General features: G+C 57.1%; 1 protein-coding gene and 1 long non-coding RNA gene across 6 annotated transcripts in view; one reads left to right on the top strand and one right to left on the bottom strand.

Annotated features, from left to right (window-relative positions):
• The window catches only part of ZMIZ1 (zinc finger MIZ-type containing 1), a 234,249-nt gene that overhangs the window by 70,194 nt on the left and 139,242 nt on the right, over positions 1 to 24,813 (bottom strand). The window lies entirely within an intron of this gene.
• On the top strand, positions 11,750 to 23,590 carry LOC121036851 (uncharacterized). The gene is made up of 3 exons (XR_005793510.1): positions 11,750 to 11,760; positions 16,761 to 16,763; positions 22,844 to 23,590. It is a non-coding gene; the product is annotated as an uncharacterized LOC121036851 (long non-coding RNA).

Genomic DNA, 24,813 nt, shown 5'->3' with positions numbered 1-24,813 from the left:
TCTGGTGGCGTTTCGCCCGGGGCGCGCCAGCGAAACTTCCCACGGCCCGCGCCCTGCGCTGCGCGCCGGGACCCCGCCGGCGCGACCACCCACCCTGCGTGCGCCCGCGTGGGGCTGGGGGCTCCGGGGAGGCCGGGCGCGCCGCGGCGGGGGGAGGGGAGGGAGGAGGAGGAGCGCGCGAGGAAGATGAAAGGCTAGCAGACCTGCCTCGGCGTCTCCAGGGAGCCCCGGCTCGCGCGCGCCCTCCCCGCCCCAAGAGCCTCGCCGTCCGCACCCCCGCCCCCCAGCCCGCCGCCCGCACTCACTCGCGCGCGCAGACCGTCGGCCCAGCCACTTTGCTGCGAGGGAGCGCGAGCGAGTATGAATCGGAGGCAGCTCACATTTCAAACTTGCACGCAGGGGTGGTGCTGGTGCACGCCGCCGCCGAGCGAACGCACGACCCGACGAGCGGCGCTCCAGCCTCCGGGCGGGGGCGGCGACCAGGGTCCCCTCCCCCCACCCCCTGCCGCCTGGGCAATTAATTGGAAGCAACACTTGTGAGAGTGGGTTTCCCGGAGCGCTGTCGCCCGAGGGGGCCGCCGAGAAGGCGCTGGCGGTGGTTGACTTGGGGGTGTCTCCCGCCCCCCACGGCCCCCCTGCGAATCCTCCCGAGTGGTCATGCTAATGAGGGTCCCGGGGGGGGGGGGGGGGGGGGGGGGGGGGGGGCCGGCCTGGAGGCGGTCTTGGCCGGGGTGGGGGTGGGAGTGGGGGAAGGGGAGGGGCGGGGCGGGACTGGGTCAACCGGATTGCGACCTCGGTTTGAAGGATTTTCGGAACCGGTTAGGGGGCGGAGAAAGCAGGCGACCTGGCATCCAACCTGGCACAGAGGCCCCTGCTACCTTCGGGATTCCCCGAGCGCGGAGCCGGGGGCAGGGTGAGCTGGCTCACATAACGCTCGACCTCCCCGACTTAGGGGAGTTCCTGTGCCCTGGGCCAGCGGCTGTAGGGAAGCCGGGGGCGGCTGCGGTGCGCGGCTGGGCCCTGCCCCGCCCCGGGAGCTACTGCCTTCCTGACACTGCATCCTGTGGTGGCCGAGGCCTCTTCCTTCCAGCCTGTCTTTCGCAAGGGCTCCTGGCGCTGAGCTGAGCCTGCTCCCTCTCCACCCCTCCGCCCCTGAGACACCGCTGGAAGCCCACCCCCTCTCTTGCCCAAAGGGCTCTACGCCCCTCCCTCTTCGCATTACTATCACCCCCTTGGGAGAAACGTGTTATAGCCCCCTCCCCCAGCCCTTCCCACCAGCCAGTGTATATTTCTTGGTGATCTAGCTAACTCAAACGACAAGGAAGGTAAGTGGGGTCCCACCATTCATCCTAAAGGAAGGTAGCCAGAACTGTCTTGAAAATCTCCTCTATGTTGTCTGCTGTTCACTGCTCTCTGAGACGTGAGTGGGAACTGACCAGGTCCACTAGCCTTTGTTGCTTCTGGAGACTTCATTCTCAGATACGCCCCTCCTTTTTCAGGCTGAGCCTCTGGCTGGCCCCTAAACCTTACTGTCTGTCCTCCTGCTCGCCCTGGAAGTGGCTGAGACAAATCACTTATCTAGAAATTATGTTCTTGCTCCTTGTTTGACATAAATCGTTAGCAGGCTCTAATCCCACCCACTGCCACTTGAAATATCACTTTCGGGGATGGCATTTGGAAATGCAGTTGTCATGGGCTTTCCCTCCGAGGAGCTGGTTAAATGGATTAATTCATACTTCATAACTTGCTGCCTTTTGGACAAGAACTGGCTTCCTGCAAAAGAGATTAATTGGCATCCCCTTCCTGCAGGGCCAACCCCAGGAGTAGGAAGGGAAAGAGGGTCTCCTCCACTCAGCACAGATTCCAGGCTCTGCTCAATCTCACCTCCTCTAAGGAGTCTTCCTTATTCTGGGTTAGAATGGTTTCTTTGGGGGACAATCATTCAGTGAGACATTCATTGGGGCCCTGCCCACGTAAGCAGCCCCATAGGGGTTTGGGATCCCAAGAGGGAAGAGCCCTGTGGCCCTATAAAGACTTTCCTATCTTTCTCACTTTGGCTGGCCCAGTCCCCACTGCAGATCCCCTAGAAAATGTTCTCCAAAGCCCAGTGCCCAGCCACTGACACCCAGAAACAGATGGGGCCTGACAACTTGACCTACTTTTCAGAAGAAAACACTGAGATGAATAACCCCCCAAACCAGGGTTCTAACATTAATCTGGTTTTAACATGATGTCAGATTATCCAGAATTCAAATAGCCAAGACTTCAGATAACCAGAATACACTTCTCCTGGATCCTCCCCTTCCAGAAATTCTGTGCAATGATAGTTCACAGTACTAGTCTGATTTTTAGTGCCTTCTGAGCTACCAAAGACCTAAATGTTTGGAACTTCCAGGTTCATTCTTGAAATGCCTTGTGTGAGTTGGTATCATGGAGCCAGCCCCCAGGCGCCGAGTTCAGAAAAACCACTTCCTGTAGGTTGAGCCATAATCTGGACTGCCCTGAAGTTTACACCAGAGGGACACAGACCTGGCATCACTGCCTGGAAAACCATCAAGACACCCCACCGACCCACCTCCCCAGCCTCCCAGTCCTGCAAGGTTGGAGTGGGAGAAAAGTATTAACATGCCTATTTAAATTCCACATGCCTGGGACCAACCATTTTTTACTTTCCCCAGGTAAGACAAAAAAAAAAAAAAAAAAAAAAAAAAAAAAGTAAATACTGTTCACCAGCAGATTTACGTAATTAGAAAAACAAATTGTTTTTAAGCATCCATTCACCAGCTGGCCCACAAGTCCTCCCGGCCGCAGCTAGGGTTTTCACATGCTAATTTCAAGGCTTGCGCGGCCCTATTCAAGCCCCCCAGGGCCCACTAGGTTAGCGAGCTCTTATGAATACTACAAGCCCCAAGTCTACAGAAATACGGGTACTCGAACCAGTTCCTGCCCCAGAAGGGCTTCTCCTCACTTCTGGTTCCAGCTCCATTTCTCCAACTTCCAAAGATTTGCTCGAAAGCCTGGACGGAGCCCGAAGTGGCCTGCTCCGCCCTCCGGGCGCAAGCCTCGATAAGGATCTGCAGGAAAGGGCTGCAGACAAAGCCACCCTCCACCTCTGCTGGCAGGGCAGTCTCTCGGCCAGCTCTCCGAGTGACCTCGGCGAGGGGGGCACAGCCCGGGGGGGGGGAATGACTTGGGAGGCAGAAGAAAGGAGGAAGAAAGGGAGAGCTGTGGCCCCGGCGCTCGGGCTCCTTGATGAATGCCTGCGAGGGCTCGGGAAGCCTGATGTGGGGATCAATAGCGGGTGGCTTTTCTTGCGGGTGTTTGAACTCCTCCTGCCATGGGCCCCGGCGAGGAAGAGCCGCCAATAAATCACATTGCTGCAGCCAGGAAGGCAGCAGCGGCTCGTTCCAGAGGGCGCGGGCGGGAGGATTCTTCACCCAGCCGGGGGAACCTCTCATGCGGAACCCACTTCTGCGGGTCCATGGGGGGAGGGGACCACAGTTGAGCCTGGGGGTGCAGGACAAGCCTCGTCCAGGGCTCCCCTGCTAACCTGCAGTGGGCTGGGCCTCCTGGATCCCATCCCAGCCCAGGCCAGTGAGGGGAAAAGAGCAAAGCCACCTAGGATGTAGATCACCCAGGGGTCGAAAGTGGCTCCGCCCAGGGCTTCCAGGCTCAGGGCTGGGTCGCCACCGTGCCAGGCTTTGTTTGGGAGACCTGGGGACAGACAAAAGCCAAGCTTGCTCTGACTGGGGCTGAGGAGAGGCATAACAATGAACCCAAGGGGTGGCTCTTCTGGGCCTTCAGTTCTGAAGAGCTGGGTCTTCCTCAAGCAGGGCTTGCTGATTCAGCAGGTCTCAGCAAGGATCCCAATGACTCACAAATGTCACCCAGGCAGGCTGGAGCACTCGGAAGGAGAATGAAAGAGACAGGGAGGCCCTGGGCCGATCTCCACATGAGTGTGACAGGCATGAGCATTGGTCCTGGGAGCTTCCTGGCTTATCCATTTTCATACAACTGGGTCCCTCCCAGGACCCACGAAGGAAGTGCAGGGTCCAGAGTACATTCAATAAAGGAATGCACTGGGTGCGGGGCAGGGGGAGGGGTCACTGGTCGTGGGAGTATCTGTCTCACTGCCAGCGTGGCGGGTCCAGGAAGGCTCAAGCTACTGCAGTGGGGGCAGGGGTCAACTCAGGGGCTTTGTCTCCGGAGACCTTCTCCTGGGGCTTCTCCTGCCCATCTCTGAGGGGGCCAGGACAGGAACTCCTATGGCTTTTGATAATGCTGTTCCCTCCATCCCTTTTCCCTTCTCCCTTCGCCCTGGGCAATCCCCTCAATTCTATGTGTACGCTCTTGAAGAGGAAAGGCAGTGATGAGGTCCAGGAGTACCCAGCCAATGGAGGTGTCTCTGTCAGGCCTCAGAACCCTACCCACGCATGGGGGCAGCAGGAGGGTGCACTCCTACTTGGGAAACAGAGCTGGGACCCCCAGGCTGGATCCAGGCCTCTCCTGTTTCCTAATCATACAGGACTCACAGTGACTGAGGGGCTGCTCTTTGCCAGGCACGCTTCCAGACACTTTCCAAGTATCAACATGTGATCCTTACCCTCTCTGGCGAGCTGTGATTATCATTCCCAGTCTACAGGGAATAACATCGAGGCACAGAGAGGTTTGGACAACTTGCCAGAAGGATTTAAACTACTTGGCAATCTGATTGTAAGGTCTGCACCGGACCATCATACTATATTGCTAAGATGGGACTCAAAGGTCCAGAGGAGAGGGACCACCGAGGTCACGCAGCGAGCTGAAGTGATGATAGCTGTGTCCCCCGACCCTTGTTTTACATTTTTTCCAGCACACCACATTACATACACCGAAATATTTTGTGTTTCTTTTTCCGATTTACCTTCTGTGCGATTGAAAGCATCCACCTGACACTTTCGTTGCCCTGGCTCCACCTGAGGGGGACTGGGGACATGGTGGGGAACGAGGGCTCCCTGGCTCAGAACGTCCTATCACAGCACCCCACGCCCCTTCCTGGATTTCTCCCCCAGCAGGGCCCTCATCCCATACTCAGACTGCATTCCCAGAAGTCTGCATTTGGCTTCTGCCCAAATCTTATCATCATTTCATTCAGAAAACAAAGCTACCCCCCTGCCCCACACCTCCACTCAGCACCTCTGAGAAGCCCTATGATTACAAGGTTATTGGGGACCCAGGAAAGCCCCCTGTCAGGCTGAAGGAGGGAGGAGGTGGGTGGGAACCCAGGAGCCAGGCACAAAATGGGTACTCTGGTGGCTTCAGTCTTCAAGAGCTGTCTGCCCTTTAACTGTTCAGCTGGGAAGGTGCACTCCCCCCTGCCTGAGGCTGGCCTGCAGATGCCACTGGGACAGAGAGGCTGGCAGGCAGGGCAGGCAGCTGGGAGGGAACTGGCCATGTCCCTGCTAGCTGAGGAGCTGTTGAAGGGAGGGGATGTGCCTGGATTTGGAGGCGGAGGCTCAGGAAAAAAGGGCTGACAAGCTGGTGGCCCTGGACAAGTCGCCTAGGCTTCCTCGGCCTGTACCTCCTCCTTTGTACAACGGAAGTGAAACCACCTAACTCCAGGTCCTCAGGGGCCCAAAGGAGATAAGGGTGATCATTCTGGAGAGGCGGAGAGGCTGTGCTGGGATGGTGTGGGTTAAACTGTGTCCCCCACAAAGAGTGTGAAGTCCTGTTCTCCAGTACCTGTGTATATGGCCTTATTTGGAAACAGGCCTTTGCAGATGATCAAGTTAAGATGAGGTCACTGGGGTGGGCCGTACTCCCATATGACTGGCGTCCGCTTAAAAAGCAGAAATCTGGGCACGGAGACAGACATGCACGGGGGAAGTAGGCCTAGTGACAATGGCGTCATGGTGCCACGAGCTGGGAGAGAGAGGCCTGGAACAGATCCTTCCCTAGTGTCTTCCGAGGAGCGTGGCCCTGCCGACACGACACCCTGGTCTCACATCCCAGGCTTCTGGCCCCCAGTACTCATGCGACAGTGCAGTTCTGTAGCTCAAGCCACCTAATTGGTGGCGGTACGCCAGTGATGGCATTCCTAGCGAAACAATACCCCTGGTGAGATGCTGTTAAAGCTGGAGTCACAGTGCATCCCTCCTCTCCTCAAATCCCTGCCTGCAGTGGCTCTGGCTCAGTCGGCATTATGTCCCAAAGCCATTATTATTACCCACAAGCCCCCGCGTGCCCCGGTCCCCATCACCTCGCTGACCTCATTTCCTTTTAGTCTGCCTTTGGTTTACTCTGCTGCAAGTGGCCCAGATGCACCCTCAGAGGTGCGCCAGCCGTGGTCTTCTCCAGGTAGCCGGGTTCTCGTCCCTCCCACCTCCCACAGGCCTCCTGCACTCCGGTGACCCCTTCTCGGGGAGCCTTCCTCAGCCACGCCGCCCCAAACGGCAGCCTCACCCCACACTTCCTCCCACTCTTTCCTGACTTAGCTCTCTCCTCAGCATTTATGACTGCTTATTTCTCTTGTGAACGCGGTCTCCTGACTAGAAGGCGAGCTCCATGTCAACAGTGACTTTTGTCTGTTTTGTACCTGTTGCGTTGACAGGCTCTAAAGGATGCCAGGCAGATGCGGGATCTCTGCTGTATGAATGAAACAAGGACCCAATGCCTGAACGAATTAGTGAGTCAAGGAATGAATGAGTGAACAGGAGGGTCTGTGGTGCCCCGTTCCCCCGGCCTGCCTGGCCCAGAGATGGGGGCCCCGACCCACTGTCTGAGAGAGCACGGGCCAGCGGAGGCAGCCTGTTCAGACAGGAAGCTCAGGCCAGCTAAACAAAGGGGCTGCCGGAGGTGGTGGGGAGCTCGCCACCCAGGCCTCTAATGAATCTCCTTCCATTGATTTCTGGAGTCGCCTTTGAAGGCAAGGGACGGCCAAGGCAGCTCGAATGTCCGTGCCTCAGCAGTCCTGGGGTTTTATTGCCTCTCCCAGGACACAGCTTTGACAGGGGGCTTCCGGAAGGCCCCCGGGTTGGACTGACATAAGCTCCCTGCAGTTGCAAAGGCAATTTCCCTTCCTGCTGGAGCTGTCTGTCTGTCTGCCTGTGCAGCATACCTCCCTGTCTGGGCCCGGGGCAGCTGAATTCTACTTCCGACACACCCCAGACAAAGGCTCGAGCAGGCCCCGGGAGGATGCCCTCCGTTTTTCTCTGAGCAGAAATGAGGCTCAGACAGAGAAAGAGTTAAGGCAACGCACACATTCTGGCCCAAGGCTGGGGGGCGGGGGGGGGGGCCGGGGGGGCCCAATGCCGGCGGCCCCCCCCACATTTTTCCCCCCATCTCCACCCCCCCCCCCCCCCCCCCCCCGCCACTCCAGCCTGCATGGCCTGTTACCACCGACCCTTTTCCCTACAGAGTCTCTTCTTGACCACTGGGGATCATGAACTCATGCTGCATTGGAGTGAAGAGCCCCCTAGCCTCACTTCAAATGAGGAAACCGAAGCTCAGAGAGGGGCCTGGCCTTCCTCCAATCACACAGCAAGTCGGTGGGAGAGCCAGGACCAGCCTACGACTTCTGGCTTGTTCCAGAGCCCCAAGCCGTGTCTCCCAATGCTGTGTTCCCACCAAGTGTAGCGTTAAGAACTTGTTCTCCAAACGTGGAGTGCTACACGGATACGAGGGCCTGCTGTTCTAAAGGGCTCTTGTCCATCAGCTGCCTCTTTTTATGAGCCGACGGGATTCGGATATGGAGGGTCCGCCCCACTCTGTCCTCCCTCTCCCCACAGAGAGGCTGGAGGCCAGACTCTGGACCTCTCGGCTCCTTTTCTCATCCACAGTGGGTCACACACATCAGGAAGGTGGGTGGAGGCATTCAATTTGGGCTCAAACGATGGACAGTCGGGGCTGCCCGGGGGGGTTGGTGACCACCCTGTCACCTGAGGTGTGTGAGCTAAGGATGCGGAAATGCAGAGGGGAGCTCAGACTGGTAGGCTATGACTTCTGTGGCCTTTTCTGCCTTGGGGTGCTCTCATAGGTAAGAGGAGAGAAGCATGCCCAAGCACCTCAGTGTGTTTGGGGCAGCAACAGAGCAGCCCTATGAACCTTCCAGGCCCATTAGAGTTCACCGGGGAACCCTTCATCTCCTGGTGGGCTCCTTCCCTCCTCCTGACAGTCCTGAGTGAGAGGACCCTCTCAGCGGCGCCTACCCCCTTCTAGCCCCTTGCTGCCAGCCCGCAGCAGCCCAGGGAATCTGGCGGCTTTCTTCGCTCCCCAGTGTGGTCCCAGGTGTCCCCCTGCTCTGGCGGCCGGGGTGGGGGAGCAGTTGGACGTGAGCAGACAGGCCACATAGGAATGTCTGTCTGAGGAAAATCCAAAGTGGCCGCCAAGGCAGGGCAATGAGTGGGAGGCCTGATGTCGAAATCGGGATCTGTAGAGCTGAGCTTGGCAGGTGAGAACAGCACACCCCTCCACCGGAGGCCAAGTCCCCAACCGAAAGATGCTGCCTGGGAAAGAGGCTGGGGCATTGCTGTGTGACCAAGAGCAGGTCACGACCGTTTCCCCATCGAGTGTGGACATCTAGTGCAGATTAGGGGCACCGGTCTCCCTAAATCTGAACGGAAGGCCCCTAAAAGAACTGTCACAATTGAGCTGACCCCCACGGACCACCTATAAAGGACAAGATGGCTACGGCACACATAATCCTCTCGCGGCAAGCCAGTCCCAAGGTGGTGAGCCCACTAAGTCCATTCTTATAAATGTATGTGCCCAAAAAGGATACCTGTAAACGTATCCTTTTTGGTAGACTTTGAGCTCCACGAGGGCAGGGATTTTGTCTATTTTGGTCACTGCTGTATCCCTGGTGGCTCTGTACCTGGCACATAGTAGGTGTTCAACAAGTATCTGTTGAATGACAGCTATTCACCAAGGTGTTACCCTATGTTGGCGGGATTTCGGCTATACTTTTGTTATAATTTCCCGTGTGCCTTAAGTATTTATAAAGGGTGTGTATTCTTTTTGGGACTGGGAAAAGAACCCCATAAACCACTTTCTTTTTAGAATTAAATGAATCAATCTAAAGTTAAGACTTTTCACCCCAAAAGCTGCTGTGCACAGTCTTGAGAACCAATAACTCCAGAATCAAGGGTAACACAACTTCACGTCACCAGTGGAGCTTCCGAGGCCCGGCTGTGGGTGGCCAGGGGCTGGCCGTGGGCAAAAGGCATTGCCAGAGAGTCACCATCTGTCCCTTTCTCTCTACACATGGCACCATGCCACCCCAGCAGTCTCTTTTCTGGACACCCAGAATAGCATCCACATTGCTTTCTCTGCCTCTGGCCCCTTGGTTCCTCCTCTACCTGCTAAGGTATAATAAAAGGCAAATCTGACCACGTCGCTACCTTACCTAAAACCTTCCCTGGCTCTCCAGCGTTGCCAGGATCAGGTTCAAGTTAGAGCTTCCTAGACTGATATTCAAAGCCCTGGAAGTCTCATGCACGGTCTCTGGGAAGGCCCTTTTGTTACCCTCAACCTGGGCTGCTCTTGTCGAGATGCCTACAGCAAGTCTCTTGCAGGCATTTATAAACCCTGGCTTGCCCAGCTTTACTGGAGGTAGGTAGGCTCACTGCAAAAACCCACATGCCAAACAAAGTGTTGCGCAATGACTGGGTGCCAGCCTGTAGCTGGGTGGGGAAAACTGCCACAAATCCGGGAGTGACAGAGAAGCTGAACCCTACCCTCCCTCCAATCTGGGAGCCGGTCCAGGGGGACGAGGAGCCTGGATCCCTGATGAATCTGAAAGGCGGGGAAAGCCACGGGCCAGCAGCCTGAGTTGGGGTGCTCAAGGCGGGAAGAGAAGTCAGCGCAGGGATCTCAGCCTTGGGGGTGCTACGGTTTGAGGCCAAACAGCACTGCCTCTCCCCTGACTCAGTTTCCCCATTTGGGATGTAGGCAGTATTCTGGGATACATGGCAGGAAGGTACAGTCCTGGGAACCAAGCCAGTGTTTCCACTGCTCCCCCTCAGCAAGGGGAGCCCACGCCTCCCTCGGGCCCCAGACAGACCTGGGAGTGTGGTGTGTAATTGAATTTGGCCTAATTACCTAATTGCGCTGAGGAACAACCAGTACTGACAGAGGCCTCGGGTGTCGGGGGGTAGTTGGAAACCAGGAGCCAAGTGGCAGCCTCCGGATTCCTTAGGCATTCAGGGAAGCCGTGTTAGACACCAGCACCTTCATTTTCCTTAATCTCTCTGTTGCTCGGAACCCTGGGAGGCAGGTGGCATTGTTCCCATTCGACAGGTGAGAAACTGAGGCTCAGAAGCATCTTGTGCAGGGAACACCAAATCCGAAAAAGTAGAGAGGGGATGTGAACCCACATTCCTTTGGAACCCGGGGCCTTCACAAATGCTGTTCCCTCTGTCTGAAACGCCCTTCTCTGCGCTCCTCTCTGGGAAGATCTTCGAAGTCCTTATCGCTAGGGTCATTTCCTCAAGAAAGCCTCTAAGCTGTTCTCTGTAGAACTGATCACAGTGACATCATCACTGGGGGGTGTTTATTCCAAGTCTGTCCTCTCTACCAAGCCTTGAGTTCCCAGAGGGCAGGGACCACATCCGCCTCACTCGCACGGTGTCCAGGCATCCAGCACAGGGCCTGGGATGCTGCGGTGCTCAATAAATATTTGCTGAATGAATGGCTGAAAAATCTCTAAATTCCAGGTCTTTTCCAGACATAGTGTGTCGGTTTCCTGCCATCACTGGCCTGGGTCTTTGGAATGGTGGGGGGTGGCGGGGGGGGGGGGCGGGTCTCACCTGTAAAAAGTATTGCACCTGGGGCTGTGCCAGGTGTCCCTGAGTCACAGGGGAGCTTCACTGATTCCTACCCTCCGGGTAGGAAGGACAGGACACTTGGTGAGGCCTTGTAGTGAAGGGACAGGCCTAGGGCCACCCAGCTTGCAAACAGAGCCAGAACTGGAAGCCAGGCCTGCTCGAGTGTGGGACCTGGCCTCAACGCCCCTCACCGTGGTCCTCAAATGACAGAGGGAATGAACAAGGCTAATCTACAGAGGACAAGTGCTCAGATCCAAAGGAAAGCAGTTGGATTTCAGGTTTCGTGAAACAAGGCAAGAGACAGGTTATTAGACTTTTCCACAAAGGCATCTCCCACTGGGCTCATTTGCAAGGCAGCCCTGCTCCAGAGACGCACCAGGCCTCCATTCATCCGGGACCCTGCACTTGTCAAGCATCCTTCCTCCTCCTTCTGGAAGGCATCTGCCCCGGAACCCAAGGGTGCAGGTCTGGAGTGGGACTGCCTGAGTCCAAATTCTAGCCCCATCACTTGCTGGCTACATGGCCCTGAGCAAGTCATTAGCAACTCTGAGTCTCCGTTTCCTCCCGATATTTTTGTGGAGGCGAGAGAATGCGTGTGCAGTGTTTTGTTCCGTGTCTGGAACATGTAAAGACTCAGTACAAGTGAAGAAAATGATAGCATTAGAGGTTTGGCATGGGATTATCGATAATGGTAGTATTAGCAGTGATCGGAGCTGTTGTGGGAGTAATAGTAACGAAACACAGATACTTAACTATTTACACCTATTCCTTATTATTGCATACCTCGTGTTCTCCAAAAGGGCACTGTCTGCCTGCTTCTCCTTTCCTGTCCAACTTACAGTGTCCTCCTCCCTGACCCAGCTTTCCTCCTCTCATGGCTGAGTTTTGGGTGGGAAGGGTGCTATCCTATCCACCCACCTGTTTCGTCTGTTACTGGGAGATGGCAAACGGATACAGGGTTTTCACTACACGCAGGCAAAGCTTCCCCCGCATCGTCCCCTCTAATCCTCAACACCTCAACACAAACGACTCTAGCAGGGAGGTATATGGTTAGCTCCGTGTCCTGACGCCACAGCTGAGGCTCAGAGAGGTCATGCCAGTTACCTAAAGTGACCCAGCTTGAAAGCAAGGAGAGTAGGACGTAAGCCCAGGGTGGCCTACCTCCATGTTGGATACTTAACCACATGGGTGATTTCTATGCCTCACGGTGGCCCGTCTTCTCACCCCCAGCCCCACTCAGGAGCTCCTCAGAAGCACCCTTCCCTGCTGACATGGCCTAAGCCCTCTTTCTGTACTCAGGGAAGGTGATCCAGTCCCACAAACTCTGCAGACTGACCCTTTCCCCTCCCACGAGTCGTGGGTCCATCTGTCCCAGTCCTGGTCCCCAACGACTTAAGTCCCATGTCTCCACTGGCCACCCGAGAGCCAGCCGTCAGTCACAGACAGACTGGCCAGCACTGCATCTTCAATAAGGGGTGGCTCCATGTTAACAACCTCAGGAGATTTCTCACAGGACTGGAGAAGGCTGCGGTTCTGGGCTTGTGTCTCACACGGCCTCAGGCGGCCCCCCCCATGCAGCAGCTGCCCCACTGGGGGCGCTGGGTTCTCTGGTCCCCAGACCCACTCTGTATCGTGCATCTGGATGCCAATGCTTTTTGTACGACTCCTGGCTGTGTGGACATGTGAGTGTGATATGGAGCCGAGGCAGCCTTTTCCGCACAAGGAGGAGGCCTAGGACCAGACCCTGAAGCCCAGCCTTGGCCAAACAAAGGGCACAAGTGCCTCAGGGGAAACAGACCCGATCTGTGGGGTCACCTGCCCACTCCCTGAGCTTTACAGGGGCCAGTACCTTTCTCCTCCTCTTTCTTTTTCTTATGAGGGAGGAGAAGAACCAGACAAGGGAGGCCTGTCCCCAGGGGCTGGGCATGAGAGGATCTTCCCCTGGAGACTGACAAGGGGCCAAGGGGCTGGTGCTTCCACAGCGGCTGGGCTGGCGGCCAACCGCAGGGGCATCTGGCCGCACTTCCCAGCCGCTCGGCTTCCCCATGGACCCCCAACAGCAGGCCAGTTCCCATCTGTCCCCGGGGTGGGGGGACGGGTTCCATTTTCTCCCTTCCAAGCCCTTTCGCATGCATACACGCAGCCCCTTGCCTCCTTGCCTCCCGGCCTCCCAGCAGACGCTTAATTGGGAGGAAGTGAGTCTAAACATCTGGGGCACACATCTGAGAGTGGGGAGCCTGGAGGAAATGGGAATACAGGCAATTATGTCACTTCCTTGGCGGAGGGTACGTAGGAGGGGGGGCAACCCTACACAGCAGCGGACGTGTCTGGGGGCGCAGCATGGGGCTGGGCTGGGGCAGGAGCTGGGGGGTGCACCTGTGGATGGTGAGCCTGGGGCCTACAAGCAAACGTTGCTGGTGACTCCTGGGCAGGGCTGAGCTGCAGCCCTCCGGCCCAGTGGCGCTTGGAGCTGCGGTCCCAAGGGGAAAGGGGAGACAAAGGAAATGAAGGAGAGAGGGAGAGGGAGGGACAGGGAGGAAAGGAGAGGGGAGAAAGACAGGGAGAGTGGGAGAAAGGAGGGAGGGAGGGAAGAGGAAGGGAGGTGGGGGAGACAAAGGGAGAGGGAGAGAGGGGAAGAGGGGGAGAAAGGACAGAGGCAGAGGACTGTTTTGCTCAGCTTAGAGGGAGGCCGCAGGCATCCGGGAAACGGAGCCTCCCCAAAGGGTGCTCCGAGGAGGCAGGGAGCCCCAGTTGTGATCTCTTCCCAGCCACTGCCCGTCTGTGTGACCCTGGGCATGAATTTCACAGTCTGGGCCTCAGGTTCCCCAACTGGAAAAGAGGACAGAATACCTCCTCATAGGCTGTTTTAAGAGTCAAGGTGCTCACCTACGTGAAGCGATGGCAGAGCACAGTCTATCTCTGAACCGTCCGATCCCATCTGGGTTGGGAGCTGCCTGCCTGCCTGCCTGCCGGAAGTGGCTGGCCCCAGTGGGTTCCACATCACCCCATCTCAGCTTCACCCTCTGCTGAGGCGGGTCTATTGACCTTGTCTTTTTCCTGAGCATGGAGGGTCTGTAAACTCCTCGAGGGTACAATTTCCAGGGTTACTCAAGTGCTAATCACACAGTCTGCATATAATAGGGGCCCCTGCCCTTTGTTGAAGGGGTGAATTTCGTTTTATCCTTTGCACTGAGTTTCTGTTGTCATAATTATGTGCCTGTTTGAAAGGCGGACTCCTAATTTCACTCCTCCCTCCCAATAACTTCTGTTTCCTGTCAGAAGACAATAGTAGTCTTCATCCCAAACAGGTGAGACTGGGTCCTTTGGAATTCCCTACAGGAGTCCAGCCCCAGGCAGTGTTTCCCACCTGGCCAGCCTCAACAAGCCAGAAAATGTACCCAGGAATATAAAGAAGCAACTGTTAACAGCTCTTCAAGGAAAGTCATTGGCCAGAGTTTCCAAGCTCTGAGGTGCGTTCCTCTCTGGATGCAGGAAGAGCGAGGGCGGCAGGTCTGGCCAAGGTGCCCATGCTTCCTTCCAGCCACTGCGCTCGGCCACTACCTTGTCCCCAGTGAGGTGGGAATTACCACCTTGCAGAGTCTCCCACTGCAAGACACAAACACCTGGTTGCCTGGGCAGCACCTTGCCAGGGTGATGTGATCCAGATGGTCCCCCGAGAGGCAGCTGGGTTGCCATGGAAACAGAACTGCTGCCGCTCCAGCCAAGAGACCCGGATTCTAGATCTGCTGGACCCCAGGCTTGGAGAAGTGAAGCGATTTGCGTAAAGTCACATAGCAAGCAGGGTTCGGAGCCTGTGCTGCAATGCGAGACTTAATCTGAATGATTATGTACAGAGCCCTTCTGAGATGCCGGCTTGTGTTAAGTAGTTTGTGCTGAACACTTCAGGAGATGTGGCCAGGGCAGGGGGGGTCACATGTGGCATTGGAGTGATGGAACTGGGCTGAGCCTCGGTCAGCCTGATCCTGATGCCTAAGCTTAAACCCCTGCCCCATGCCGCCCCTACTCTGGTGTCCAGATCTCGGTTCTGCATGTCCTGAGACCTGTCCTATCCCAGCAGCTAGCTGGCCCTGACTTGAGGGTGGCTGAAAATGTGGAGGCAAGGAGACCTAGGGGCTTACAAGGCCAAGACTCACAATTTTTAAGGTCTGGCCTCTCCTGAGCCCTAGCTCTGCTGTGCACGCTTACCTGGCCAGCTGATGACGGGCAGGAGGGCAGGGTCTGTTGGCCAAGAACTTCCTCCCTGAGTTTGCTTGCCAGATAGGCCCTGGGGACCAGCCAAGGGGTCACTCACAAAGAACCCGATCCCGAGAGAAAAGGCTAGACCAGGGAAGGGTAGAGGGGCAAGTACTTGGAGTTGCGGCAGGGCCCTGGTCCACCCTTCCTCCCTTTCTCTTGCTTCTTTCCTTCGTCTCTTCAGTCTCAACGAACCAAACATCCATCCACTTAGAGCCATCTATCTAATGTCTCTCGCTTTGTTAGAAAAGATTTAGGTGACTTTGGGCAAGTGGATACATCTCTTTGTGCCTCAGGTTTCCAGTCTACAAAATGGGTTGGGTCCTTGTGAGGATCAGTGCGGATCTTCATAACATACCCAGCACAGTGGCTGGCACGAAGCAGACACTCAACAAACAGTACTCTGAAGGTTGCTTTCTCTCTTGAGAGAATTTTGGGAGGGGCTGCTGGGAAAAAAGAGGCTCTCAAACTTCCCCAGCCCAAGGTACAGACCAAGCTCTGCTGGTAGTGCCTGGCCTCCCTCAGCCAGCCCTCTACGCTCCACTCCTGCAGGCAGCCTGCCTTCCCCTCTGGGGCTCAGCCTCCTCTCCCTGGGGGGAAGGAAGACATGCTCTTGACCCCACGTGAACCTCTCCTGGAGCCTCAGGAAGGAACTGTCACCCTACTCACCTCTTACCCCTTCAGAGGTGGGTATGGTTTGCATTTACCTCGGCCCTCTCTCCACACCCAGGTTCTGTATTCTCCAGACACAGCGTCAGGCACAGGCTTTTGCGTTTACCTCCAGGTAGAAGAGGCCTCCTAAGACCATCTGAATGCCACCATGTTGGAATAAAATTGCTAACACGCGGTATACCAGGTCCTGTTCTGAGCACTGTACGGATGGTCGCCCACTTAATGCCTACGACGGAGGCATTATTATCATCAACTGAGGCAACCATGGCATGGAGCAGCCAAGTGACTTCTTCCCAGGTCACAGAGCTGGTGAATGGGAAGGCTGGGTGGGACTCACATCCAGGCAGGTTGCTCTGGAGTCCATGCTTTTAGTCACTACTCCTCCCTGGGAATGGTTTTTGGGAACAATATTTGAAATCGGGGCTGACCGGGACATTTCGATTAAAACAGCTGACAGGTACCGAATGCTGGCTATGTGCTGGGTTCTCTGCCACTCACCATCCGTGGGACTCGGAGTGTTGAATAAGCTCAAAGATAGGAGGGTGCTCAACCTACCGACAAGGACAGATCATATACTTAATACCTCTCCCTGCAAGCTCAACCTACCGACAAGGACAGATCATATACTTAATACCTCTCCCTGCAAGCAATTCAGGTGATCTTGACACGTTCTTGTGAGTCATTAACATGATTTCATTTCAACCTGTTCATAGAGAGTACGGGGCAGCCTGTGGCTTCAGGATCAGATATTCTTGTTTGAGCCACAATTCTGGCTCTTTTGAGCCAAAGGGCCTTGATCAAATTACGCAATCTCCCCCAGCCCCGGTTTCCTCATCTGTAAAATGGGTAGACGTGGGTCTGGGATCATCATGTGGGGTGAGTGGGTTCGCGGCTGCTACACACAGCGAGTGCTCCGGTACCAGGAAGATGCTGACCATGTGCTGGCCATCATCGTGACTGAAAGGGGCTGTAAATCAGATTTTTTTGGCCAATCCAGATGCCCTGCCCTGTAAATCTAAAAAGGCAAGGCAGACAGTCCCGGCACCGGCACCATTGTTAATTCCCACCTGTCTGTCTGTCTAACAGAAGGTATTTATAAGGCTGTGGCTGGCAAAGCTTGCTTCAGAAGTCCCACTACCACCATCACCACCTCGCCTGCTTTCTGCCAAGCTCCCGCTCCATTTCACTCTCACGCCCGCGGATCCCTTGAAATCCCTCCTCTGTTAGTGGGAATGCTAAGCTCCATCTTAAAACTAAAGCTCTGGCTTCCTTAATCCTCTTACCTGGCTCTTTCCTCTGCAGAATTAATTGCTGCCGATGGCTTTATTAACTTCTCGGGCAGCCATGGCATCCTCGGGGCACCCTGGGGCAGCGGGGGTTGTTTTGGCAGGATCCCTGTCCCGAACGTGCCTTTGGGCTGGGGCGGCATGTGGCTGTGGGGTGACAGCCTTGGTGCCTGGAGGGCGGTAACTGTGTTCCTGCATCTCCCAAGAGGCTGTGCCCACCCCTCGGGGGGCACACGCAGAGAAGTAGGGATGCGCTGGCCAGAGCACTGGTCCCACTTCTCCTGCTGAGGCCACCTCCCCCCCCCCCCCGCCCACTTCCTCAGAGCTGCAGTCCCCTCCTCTTTAAATGGGGATAAGCCCGCCCTGAGGATCTCACGGGGCTGGACAAGGGAGGCTGTGTAAAGGGCTGTGTTTGTGTGTAGGATTACTGTCATTTCTCACCCACAGAATGGGAGCATTCATTGATTTCAAATCTCGAGAGCAGAGACTTTGTGTGGTGCATTTATATATGTGTGTAGCCCCCGTGCTTGGCACAGAGTGGGACTGGACAAGATGATAATCATTCCCTGCCCTGAAGATTCCAGTTTACTATTTTTTCTTTCGAGAGGTGTTCTCATGCCCACGACTCCATCATTCATCCTGTAGTCACGAAGGTAGAGAAAAGATGAGAACTCTTTGGACTATGGAAGAAACGGACTTGGGAGGGGCCCAGAGGTTGGGGGGGGGGCGTGCCCAGGCCCCCTGTGGCCTCGGGCAGCAGGACTATCCTCTTCGACAGGAGCACCCTCAGGTGTGGATTAGGACATGTGGCCTCTGCGATGCCTTAGGTGGTCACGGGACCCAATGAGAAAACCACCTACCACGTCAGATCTCTTCCCACTTTTAGGGTGTTGCTATTTCAAGGAAGGGACTCCCAATTTCCTAAACCCCCACCTGTCTTTTTAACTGGCAGAGAGCTGGCCCAGGCTGGAGCTATGGACAGGACACCTGTGGCTCCACCCAGACAAGGGGCAGGGGCTCTATCGTCCTGATTTTGACAGTTAGTTTCTGAATGTGGCTAGGAGGAAGGCCAGTCTGCCAGTTAGGGCGGCATAGGAGATGTAAAGTTTCCTCTTGCCATCTCCTTTTAACTTGACGTCAAAATAAGTGAGCAACCATATGAAGGATGCGACTGTCTTAGGAACAAGACTGGAATATGGCAGGGATGCGGCGGACGGGATGCAAATGACGGAAAGGGGGAAAGTGCCCTGCTGCGGCCTTGTGGGTGCCTCGTCACGCACCCTCTGTTTACTGTGTGCCCCGACTCTGCCGGGCGTCATCGCCACGGTGAGGGCTGGGGGGTGTCCCCTGACCCTGACCCCACGCAGCCCTCCACCAATAATGGCTGCCGGAGGCAGAGTAAATACTTCCTCGTCCTTGCCTCTCGGGCTGAGGGGCGCATTCTCCTGTCTCCCAGAGCTCCCTGGCAGGTGGTCACAGCAGGAACCGTGCTTCACGACACCTTGTCACTGAACTCCTTCCCCTCCCTCTCTTTCCCTGCTTCTCCACCGGTGTTTTCTGGGATTCTCTTCAGTAAACCTTTTGAGCCAGAATGTTCGATTTGCAGTTTGCATCAGGGAGAACCCAAACTCAGACACACATCATTTGGTTGAGGAACCTCAGGCAGCCTTGCCTTCCCCTTGGAGGAGCCTCATCCATCCCTCCCTTCCCCTCCCAGACCCCTGCCCCAGTCATGTGGCCTGAGGGTGTGCCGTCCCAGCTGGGGCTCTGGACTGGGGCCGTGAGGGTCCAGGTAGAAGCAGCCCCCTCCTGAGAGGGCTCCGTACGCTGCCTGTCAGGGTCCTGGCCCCCAACCCCCCACTCCGCCCCCTCCGCCTCCCCGCCCTGCATGAGTCGATGCCCTCAGCCTTCTGCCCCCCTCTCATGCTGGACAGGCCTGTTAAGCAGATCAGCACCAGCTGGGCCTCAGGCAGCTGTGTCCTTGCACACCCAGGCTCGGTCGGGGAGCCAGCAATGAGCTAATCCCGCAGAAGAGAGGGAGACAGGAAGAATAGCCTCCCGACAGACAAGCAGAGGCCTGCCCCCCGGGGCTCCTGGGGAACCAGAGAGGGCTGCGCTGGGAAAACTGCTGAGCCAGCCTGGAGACAAGGGCACTCTCATCTCGCTCCACCCCTGCCAACGCCAGCCAAACGCCAAAGGAACCAACAATGCCCGTCGCTGCTTCTGCTTCCAAACAGAAATCTGTGCTCCCCGCAGAAAACGTGGGAAATCAAGTGTCACCCGCCCCTCCCCACCCCTCCAGACAGATCCATTATTTGTAAGTTGACATTTTGGTATCTTCTTTTCTGTTTTCTGTTTCCCGTGCACCTGGCTGAGGTCACACTGAACTTACCATTTTGTGTTACCCTTCTAAAAATTAATGTTCTATCCACAAGCATTTCCACATAGTAATTCTTGGGAGACCTGGTTTTTAATGACCGTGGAGTGGCCATCGAAATACCCAGATCTCTTTTCCGGGGCATTGGAGCTGTTTCCAAATCTGTCCTCTCCCATTCTTCCATGGCACTGCCCCGCTCCTCACTGTTCACTCGGGACACCCCAGGGACCATCGTGCTACCCCTCCCCCCCCATTCCTTAGCCTGGGAACGCTGTGTCCACAAACTCTGTCACGTGGACTCCTCCCCACTGTTCTCTTTCTCCAAGAGCAGAGTGAGGCCACCCGATCCCAGGCCCCAGCCCTCAGGGAGCTGGGGGAGGGGAGGAGAGCCAGGGGCCACTGGCCCAGGACGACCTACCCCACCTGCTCCCTCAGGGTCACTCGGAAGGGGGACAGCTCCCTGTGCTCCAGATCTGACCATCTGGAGGTCCGATCCCTGCTTCCAGCACCACAAGTCATACGGCCTGGGTCTGTTTCTCCCCTGTCAGAGCCTTCGTTTCCTCCTCTATAAAGTGGACACGCTGATAAGGGCCCCAGTGGCCTCTCCTACGGCAGTGAATCAGCAGGAGGTGAGCGAGCCTTGTGAACAGGTTTCATCCATTAAACAGGGCTGACCATGAGTCGGTTCCCAGGGGCCTGGTGATGAAATCCAGAGCCCTTTCCTGAGCGGGACCTGCCCTGGAGTGCAGGAGGAAGGAAGCCAAATCCCTCCCCCACACCCCAGCTCTGCTGAGCTCAGATGTGGGGGTGGGGCTGGTGTCCAGGAGGAAGTCTGTCCCCAGCCTTGACAAGGCGCCCAGCCAGGCAGCCTGGCATTTCAAGGGCAAGGGCCCGCCTGCCCTGCTGTTTCTGGGGAAGCCGGCAAGCGTTAACAAATCCCCTGCAATTTGCACCCACCAATCCCGCCTGCTCACTGGGCGGCCGCAAGCCATTTTTCACGCAGAGCTGCGCACAGCTTTGTCTTAGAGAGACAGATCTGGCAGGGTGTCCCTGAATGAGGCCATTTGTCCTCCCTGGTGACGGTGATGGGAAGGTGGCTGCGTGCTCTGGGGTGGGCAGAGGCAGAGGGGGGTGGAGACAGGTCTTGGGGGAGGTGTGAAGGTAGAGACAGAAGCAGAGCCTCTAAGAGAGACCAGGAATGTCCCCACCCCCAGAAGGTCTGAGAGCCCCCATTCAGCCAGGTGGGAGCAAGAAGGATTGTTTTCAAAGACAGAGGGAAATAGTTTACGAGCCTCCATCTCCTGCTTAAGAGTCCTGGATACAAGTGGTGAAATGACCTGGCTGGCCTCTGATGCCTGTCCCATCCCAACCCTGTGATGGGGTACGGCGTGCCACGGCTGGGGCCCCCCGGTCGGGGTCTGTGTCTGAGTCCCAGGGCTGCTATACAAGTCGCTACAGAAGGTCTCTAGGGATTGAGAGCTCCAGAGAAGGACCGAGCCCCTCCCGCATGGACCACAGACTGCCAACCTTCCTGATTCTTCACCTTTCAGGCTGGCTGGGGGCCCGGGGCATGTCTCAGTCCCCTTCCCACGAATGTCTCCTCTGGGGGCTGTCAGCGCATCAGAGAAGTGGGACCAAGTGGGTGTTTGTCGACACCCCCTCTGCTTGGGTCTCCACGCCAGGACCCGGGCTCAGGCTGCTGTGTTGGGGTGTGAGGGTGTGCTTAGAACAGAGGTCAGAAACACACATGTCCACAGGGTCCGGTGGGTTTCCAAATTTGGGAAATGCTTTGGGCATAAGACAATGGGGGAAACACAGAACCCATCTGGGGGGTCAGCCACCACCCCGACTGTCGTGGGTTGTGGGCCCAAGGTTCCCATTCAAAGGAAGACAGGCATTTGACTTGATGGTACAATCTCCCCAAGAGCAAATGTTGGCAACTAATAAGCATTTTTAAAAACCACCAAACATCGGAGCTCAGAAGTCTGCGGGCCACGTCCAGCCCACAGGCGGGTGATTGGCAACCGCCCTCTGCTGTCCCTGAGGAAGGCTGGCCTCTTCCTGGGAGTTGTCAGGGGCGGCCTCTTCTGGCCCTCTCCTGAGTTCTCGGGTCTCTTCTCCAAAGCCTTTTGGTCACCTCTCCCAGGACGCCCATACCTGCTGTTCTCTGTGGGTTTCCCCTCTGCCAGCAGCTTAGAGCCTCTCATCTCCCAGACAAGAGCCCAGAGCCATCACCCACCCTCTGCGGGGCGACAGGAGGGGCGTGAGGCCAGGCAGAGGGCGCCGCAGGCAGGGGCAGGTCCCCCTCCATTCTCTGGGCCCTGGCTTCCCCCCCGCCCCCTTCCCTTGGGTTCTGGGGTCAGCTGAGGGGACACAGAGTCATTGAGGCCGGGGACAGCGGCCGAGGCACGCAGAGGGCTCTCGGGGACCTTGAGACATGGCGACCGCCTGCTGCTCGGTGCCGACACAGCCAGCAGGCGTGGGCCCGCTCGGTGCCGCCCGAGGAGGCTGACATTTCCGCGCCGCCTGCCAAGTTGCTGAGGGCTGGCACGCGGCGGCGGGTGGGGGCAGGGGGGCCGCTGCGGCCTCTCGGGGGGCCGAGGGGAGGCACGAGGCAGGTGACCTTCCGCACGGAGGCAGAGGAGGGGCGGGGAGCCCCCCCCCCCCCCGCCCCAGGACCTTCCCCCCCGAGGAGGCCTCGGGCCGTCGTGCCCGCGTGCGCGTGCTCCGGCGTGCGAGCGCACAGGCTAAAGGCTGCACCAGAACAAAGAGCTGGGGGCTGGGTATCTGAGGGGCCCACGTGGAGACGCCTGACTTGGCGGTTTGCTGCAGTGTCTGCTCTGCGCTCACGCTCCGTCTCTGTCTCTCCCACACACACACACACACACACACACACACACACACACGCGCGCGCGCGCGCACACACGCACACGCACCCGCCGTGCGGCGCTGCCCCCGGGCCCCAGCTCCTGCTCCCGAGCCCGGCAACGCCGGCGCGCACAGCCCAGCCCAGCCCAGCCCAGCGCACCGCCATCCCTCCTGACAAAGCAGCGCTCCTCGCGGCATGATCTCATCCCCACCGGCCCTAGGCCGGCCCCAGCTTGGCCTCCTGACAAGAGAGACAGACACGGAGATGGGGCGGGAGGGGGGTGGGAGGGGGGCGGGAGGGGGGAGAGGGGAGGCGCACACAGACAGGCACCCAGCCCCCCTGACTCTCACACACGCGCGCACACAGGCATGTGCCCCCACAGACCCCCCCCCCGCGTTCACCACCACACGTAGGCACACACACACAGACACGCTCACCACCCCACACAGGCACGCAGACACATATCCCCGACACACACACACACACACACACGCTCACTACCACAGACACATACATACACAGACATGCACAGACATACACACATCACATAGGGAGAAAGTCTGAGGGGCACCAGGGAAGGGAGGCAGAGACCCTCAGAAAGAAAGGGGAGGGAGGGACTAGGAGGGTGAAAACCGCGAGAGCAGGTCAGACACAATGGGAGGTTGGACAGAGTCAGGGAGGAGGGCCAGAGGTAGCGTGGGCTGGCTGTCGGAGCTCTATGGACAGAGCATGTTCTAGAACTGCGGCAGCCCGGCTGGAAGAGGCCTGGGCGTGCCTGGCTGTGGCCAGTGTGGCCACCGCACCCACACCTGAGGCCCCAGAGACCCTCAGCGCTGCACCCAGAGGTGGGATTACAACAGGTCACACGTAGCCCCCGGAACCTCAGGGAAATGGAGCAGTGAGAAACAACCTTGCTGGGGCAGAAAAAAGCCTTGGAGAGGTAGGGAGCCATGTCAGGGGGAAAAAGGCAGACAGGAGCAGAGAAGGAGGACTGGAAAGTAATATTTATTTGGCACAGGGGTGCCAGGTGTCGGCGGGGCCCTCGCTTAATCCTCATAGGCATCCTGACAGACAAGGCCACAGCTCTGGGAGGTGGGCAACACGGTGAAGACGGGGGCCAGTGTCGGAGCCGCCCCTGGAACTCGGGGTCACTGCTCAGCTCCCCATGGCTTCCGTCCCTCCCATGGTCCTGCCCCTGCCCCTGGCCGACCCTGCATTCTACCACAGCTTGAAGCCTTCGCCCTCACACTGGTGGCCTGCCTTCCCAGAGGAAGGGCCAAGCAGGGGCATGGCTGGGAACCCGAGTCCTGAGGGCCACATTTCTCGAGGAGGTGGGGGTGAGCTGTGAGAGTGGTTAGTCATGGCTGTCGGTGCCGACAGGGGTTTGCCTCCCAAGAAGGGAATTCGAGTGGTAGCAAAGCTACAGGGACTGCCGGGCCTCCGTGTTCTCAGTTGCAGAATGCGTATATGCTGAGGCCTCGCCTCAGGGGCCTACGGTATATCATACGACTTAGCAGACACAGGGCCTGGGAAAAGGCTCAATACACTGTGAAGAGCTGTGCACAGCCGGGAGTGCAAACAGAGGGCAGAACAAAGCCCTTGTTTCAGGAGAAGCGAGGCTGGAAGATACCACTTAGCAAGGGCAGGGCCACGCTAGAGAGACTTGAACAAAGGAAAGGCCTCTCCCAGATGGAGTAGCCCAGGAGCACAGGGGCCTCCAAAGTCTAGGTCCAGAGTCAGCTGTGGTGGAGTGCAGAGACTGGGCCTGGAGTCAGGAGGCCACGGGTTGAAGTCCCAGCTCTATCACCGACGAGCTGTGGGACAACAGGTAAGTCACAAACCTCTCTGAGCTCCATTTCCTCATCCATAAATACAGACAAAGCTGAGGATTGCAGCAAAGCACAAGAGAGCACCCAGCACGTACCGGCAGGGCCATGAGAGACCCCCGAGGGAAGGGCTGCACAGGGACCTGGGCCTCTCCTCCCCAAGGAGGGAGCAGCTGGGGCTTCTGGGACAGCCCGCTCTCTTGTTTTCCTCCTACCCCTCTGTCCATGCTATCCTTGACTTGGTTTTGCCACTTACACACCCTCTGGGTTTATCCCCTTCTCTCTACTCCACAGGAAGTGGAACCTTCCTGGTCCAGCCACCATCATCCTGATGTCCCCAGCAATCTGCCAACCGGCTCAATCTGTTCTTCCTTGGTAGCCGGAGCCATCTTGGCAAAAGGAGAATTGAGCCATGTTCTCATCACTCTTAGTACAAAAACCACAACCCTTCAAGACAGGCCGCTTGTGTCTAACTGCTGCTGACTCCTGCCTCTGAGCTCTGGAACCACTGCCCTTGTTTTAGTTCTGCCAAAAAGCCGTGCTTCCTTCTACCTCAGGACCTTTCCTCAGGCTGTCCCCTTTACCTGGGAAGAAGCTCTTCCTCTTTTCCTTTACCTATTCAACACTTCTCAATCTTCAGGTCCCAGGGAAGCCTCCCCCCACCCCCGAGTGGTCTCATAGCATCCCTGACTTTTCCTTGATGGAATTTAGCTCAGCTGGAATTTAC

This window comes from Herpailurus yagouaroundi, unplaced genomic scaffold, assembly GCF_014898765.1.
Source record: "Herpailurus yagouaroundi ecotype Mexico unplaced genomic scaffold, PumYag 163, whole genome shotgun sequence".
NCBI classification, from domain to species: domain Eukaryota; kingdom Metazoa; phylum Chordata; class Mammalia; order Carnivora; family Felidae; genus Herpailurus; species Herpailurus yagouaroundi.
This window is presented reverse-complemented; position numbering and strand designations above follow the sequence as displayed.